The sequence below is a fragment of the Apium graveolens genome, chromosome 8 (genome assembly GCF_009905375.1).
Source record: "Apium graveolens cultivar Ventura chromosome 8, ASM990537v1, whole genome shotgun sequence".
Lineage (NCBI taxonomy): Eukaryota > Viridiplantae > Streptophyta > Magnoliopsida > Apiales > Apiaceae > Apium > Apium graveolens.
The window spans coordinates 242,398,992-242,403,998 of NC_133654.1; the positions used below are offsets into that span (position 1 = coordinate 242,398,992).

At 43.0% G+C, this 5,007-nt stretch overlaps 1 non-coding gene across 1 annotated transcript; it reads right to left on the reverse strand.

Moving 5' to 3' along the window:
* Positions 1-308: 308 nt before the first annotated feature.
* Positions 309-415, reverse strand: LOC141681587 (small nucleolar RNA R71). The gene has a single exon (XR_012559014.1). It is a non-coding gene; the product is annotated as a small nucleolar RNA R71 (small nucleolar RNA).
* Between the last annotated feature and the right edge of the window lie 4,592 nt (positions 416-5,007).

Consider the following 5,007-nt stretch of genomic DNA (forward strand, 5'->3'; position numbering starts at 1 on the left):
ATCCGGCTATTCAAGCTAACACCTTTGAAATCAAGCCGGGCACTATTCAGATGGTGCAGAATTCTGTTTCTTTTGGAGGAGCGGCAACTGAAGACCCCAACATGCACATAAGGAATTTTGTCGAGATCTGCAGCACTTTTAAGTATAATGGCGTGACTGATGAGGCTATCAAGTTGAGGCTTTTTCCATTCTCACTGAGGGATAAGGCTAAAGACTGGTTACATTCTGAACCAGCTGGGTCCATCACTACGTGGCAAGATCTTGCGCAAAAGTTTCTGGTGAAGTTTTATCCAATGGCAAAGACTGTTGCTATGAGGAGTGCTCTTACTCAGTTTGCGCAGCAACCTACAGAATCTATGTGCGAGGCTTGGGAACGCTACAAGGAAATGTTGAGAAAATGTCCACATCATGGAATGCCGAATTGGATGGTAATCACTGGTTTTTATAATGGTTTGGGGGCCCAATCTCGGCCCATGCTCGATGCAGCAGCTGAAGGAGCCTTATGGGCTAAAAGCTATACTGAGGCGTATAATCTTATAGAGACAATGGCTGCAAATGAGCATCAAAACCCAACTCAGAGGATGACGTCAGGCAAGGTCGCAGGTATTCTGGAAGTTGATGCAGCCACCGCTATTGCAGCCCAGCTCCAAGCGCTATCAATGAAGGTTGATTCTCTGGCTACGTATGGAGTTAATCAAATAGCTATGGTTTGTGAGCTTTGTGCAGGTTCTCATGCTACGGATCAGTGTTCTCTTGTCAACGAATCTGTTCAATATGTGAATAATTATCAGCGACAACAGCAGCCTGTGCCAGCGACCTATCATCCTAATAACAGAAATCATCCAAATTTCAGCTGGGGGAATAATCAGAATGCTATTCAGCCAACATATCAGCAAGGAGTAAGTAAACAGTTTAACCCACCTGGATTCCAGCAACCACAGCAGTATGCTACAAGGCAATCATATCCTCAACAGGGAAGTGCAGCTGCACCTACTAGTGCTGATTTTGAGGAACTTAAGCTGTTGTGCAAGAGTCAGGCGGTTTCTATCAAGATCTTGGAAAATCAAATCGGTCAATTAGCCAATGCAGTGCTCAATCGTCAACATGGTACTCTTCCCAGTGACACGGAAGTACCAGGCAGGAAGGAAGCTAAAGAGCAAGTCAAGGCTATTACCTTAAGGTCTGGAAAAGTAGCTGATGCTGAAAAGGCAAAAGAAGTCGAAGCTGAAGTTAGAGATGAAGAATCTAAGCAAAAGGAGAAAGCGGCGGAACCAAGGAAGACTACTGTTGAACACACTCTGCCTGAGGCTAATACAGGGGAGAAACAGCTTTATCCTCCACCACCTTTTCCTAAGAGATTGCAGCAACAAAAGCTGGATAGACAGTTCGGGAAGTTTCTGGAGGTGTTCAAGAAACTTCACATCAATATACCTTTCGCTGAGGCTCTGGAACAAATGCCTAGTTATGCGAAGTTTATGAAGACTATTCTTTCAAGGAAGGTGAAACTGGATGACCTTGAAACCGTTGCTCTCACGGAAGAATGCAGCGCTGTTCTGCAGCAAAAGTTACCACCAAAACTGAAAGATCCGGGAAGCTTCACCATTCCTTGCACCATTGGCAATCTAATTTTTGACAAGTGCCTTTGTGATTTGGGAGCAAGCATTAATCTGATGCCGTTGTCGATCTTTAAAAAGCTGGATCTGCCTGATCCAAAACCCACATACATGTCGCTACAATTGGCTGACCGTTCCATTACTTACCCAAGGGGCATAGTTGAGGATGTGCTCGTCAAAGTGGATAAGCTCTTCTTTCCTGCAGATTTTGTTATTCTGGATTTTGAGGAAGATAAGAAGATTCCCATAATCTTGGGGAGGCCTTTCTTGGCTACTGGCCGTACTTTGATAGATGTGCAAAAAGGGGAACTTACTATGCGGGTCCAAGATCAGGATGTGATCTTCAACGTATTCAAGGCAATGAAATTCCCTACAGAAGATGAGGAGTGCTTAAAAGTGGATGTGATTGATTCCGCAGTTACTTCGGAACTCGAGCACATGCTAATGTCTGATGCATTGGAAAAGGCCTTAGTGGGGGAATTTGACAGTGATGATGAAGATAGCAACGAGCAATTACAATATCTGAACGCTTCTCCCTGGAAGCGAAAGCTGGACATACCATTTGAATCTCTTGGTACTTCTGACCTCAAGAATGCTGAAGGAAAGCTCAAACCATCAATAGAGGAAGCACCTACCTTAGAGCTCAAACCATTACCTGAACACTTGAGGTATGCTTTTTTAGGTGATTCATCTACGTTACCTGTTATTATTTCAGCTGACCTTTCAGGTAGTGAGGAAGACAAGCTCTTAAGGATTTTGAGAGAATTCAAATCGGCTATAGGATGGACCATAGCAGACATCAAGGGGATAAGTCCTTCATATTGTATGCATAAAATTCTGCTAGAGGAAGGTAGTAAGCCAACTGTGGAACAGCAACGAAGACTGAATCCCATCATGAAGGAGGTGGTGAAGAAAGAAATTCTGAAATGACTAGATGCAGACATCATTTATCCTATTTCTGACAGCTCGTGGGTGAGCCCCGTGCAATGTGTACCTAAGAAAGGAGGTATCACTGTGGTCGCAAATGAAAAGAATGAGCTCATCCCTACTCGAACAGTTACAGGATGGAGAGTATGCATGGATTATAGAAAATTGAACAAAGCCACAAGGAAGGATCACTTCCCTCTCCCATTCATTGATCAAATGCTTGACAGATTGGCGGGACATGAGTATTTTTGTCTTCTGGATGGGTATTCTGGGTATAATCAGATTTGTATTGCACCAGAGGATCAGGAAAAGACTACCTTCACTTGTCCATTTGGCACATTTGCTTTTCGTAGAGTTTCGTTTGGGTTATGTGGCACCTCAGCCACCTTTCAGAGATGTATGATGGCTATATTCTCTGACATGATTGGAAATAACGTCGAAGTGTTCATGGATGACTTCTCCGTCTTTGGACACTCATATGATGAATGTTTAAATAATCTGCGCGCCGTACTCAAAAGATGCGTGGAAACTAATTTGGTGCTTAATTGGGAGAAAAGTCATTTTATGGTGCGTGAAGGCATTATCCTTGGGCATAAGGTCTCTAGCAAGGGTCTAGAGGTGGACAAGGCCAAGGTGGGAGTCATTGAAAATCTTCCCCCACCCAATTCTGTGAAAGGAATCCGTAGTTTTCTCGGTCATGCGGGTTTTTATCGGCGATTCATCAAGGACTTTTCAAAGATATCTAAGCCATTGTGCAATTTGCTTGAGAAAGATGTGCCTTTCAAATTTGATGATGAATGTTTGGCAGCATTCGAGACTCTCAAGAAGAGTTTGATCACTGCACCAGTTATTACAGCACCAGATTGGACAGAACCGTTTGAGATGATGTGTGATGCGAGTGATTATGCGGTAGGTGCAGTTCTGGGACAGCGCAAGAAAAATCTCTTCCATGTGGTCTACTATGCGAGTAAGACTTTAAATGGGGCCCAATTGAACTACACCACTACTGAGAAGGAGCTTTGGGCTATAGTCTTTGGCTTTGAGAAATTTTGATCTTATCTGCTTGGTACGAAAGTAACAGTATTCACTGATCATGCAGCTATTCGCTATCTGGTTTCTAAGAAGGATTCAAAGCCGAGACTCATTCGTTGGGTGCTTTTACTTTAAGAATTTGAGTTAGAGATCAAAGATAGAAAAGGTACTGAGAATCAAGTAGCTGACCATCTCTCTAGGTTGGAGAATCCCGATTCTACTTCACAAGATAGGACGTTAATCAATGAATCTTTTCCGGATGAGCAGTTATTTGCAATTCAAGAGGAAGAACCATGGTTTGCAGATATTGTAAACTATCTTGTCAGCAATATAATGCCGCTTAATTTGACATCCGCTCAAAAGAAGAAGTTTCTGCATGAGGTGAAGTGGTATATGTGGGATGAACCATATTTGTTTAGACAGGGAGCTGACCAGATCATCAGGAGATGTATCCCGTTCTGTGAGACGGAGGGGATATTACGAGACTGCCATTCCATGGTTTATGGTGGACACTATGGAGGTGAGAAGACGGCAGCTCGTATTCTGCAAGCAGGTTTTTTCTGGCCTACTTTGTTCAAGGATGCTCATCAGTTTGTTTTAAGGTGTGATCGTTGCCAAAGAGTGGGAAATTTGTCAAGGAAGGATGAGATGCCATTAAATATGATGCTTGAAGTCGAGGTCTTTGATGTGTGGGGAATCGATTTCATGGGGCCTTTTATCTCGTCTTGTAATAATCAGTACATCTTGCTGGCAGTCGATAATGTCTCAAAATGGGTCGAACTTAAAGCTTTACCGACAAATGATGCAAAGGTAGTACTAAATTTTCTTCATAAGCAAATTTTCACAAGATTTGGAACGCCTCGGGTAATCATAAGTGATGAAGGATCGCATTTTTGCAACCGTAAGTTCACTTCTATGATGCAGCGTTATAATGTGAATCATCGAGTAGCTACTGCCTATCATCCGCAAATAAATGGTCAAGCAGAAGTGTCTAACAGAGAGATAAAGCGCATTCTAGAGAAGGTTATTTGTCCGTCAAGGAAGGATTGGTCTTTAAAGCTCGATGAAGCTGTTTGGGCTTACAGAACAGCATACAAAACTCCACTTGGGATGTCACCGTTTCAGTTGGTGTACGGTAAGGGATGTCATCTACCGGCGGAGCTTGAGCATAAGGCCTACTGGGCATTGAAGAAATTGAACCTGGATTTAGATGCAGCTGGAAAGAAAAGAATGCTTCAGCTTAATGAACTTGATGAATTTCGACTGCAAGCGTACGAGAATAACAAAATGTATAAAGAAAAGGTGAAGAGGTGGCACGATAGGAAGCTACATCCTAAGTTATTTATGCCAGGGCAACAAGTTCTGTTATTCAACTCTCGGCTCCGACTTTTTCCTGGGAAGTTGAAATCAAGGTGGTCTGGTCCTTTTATTGTCA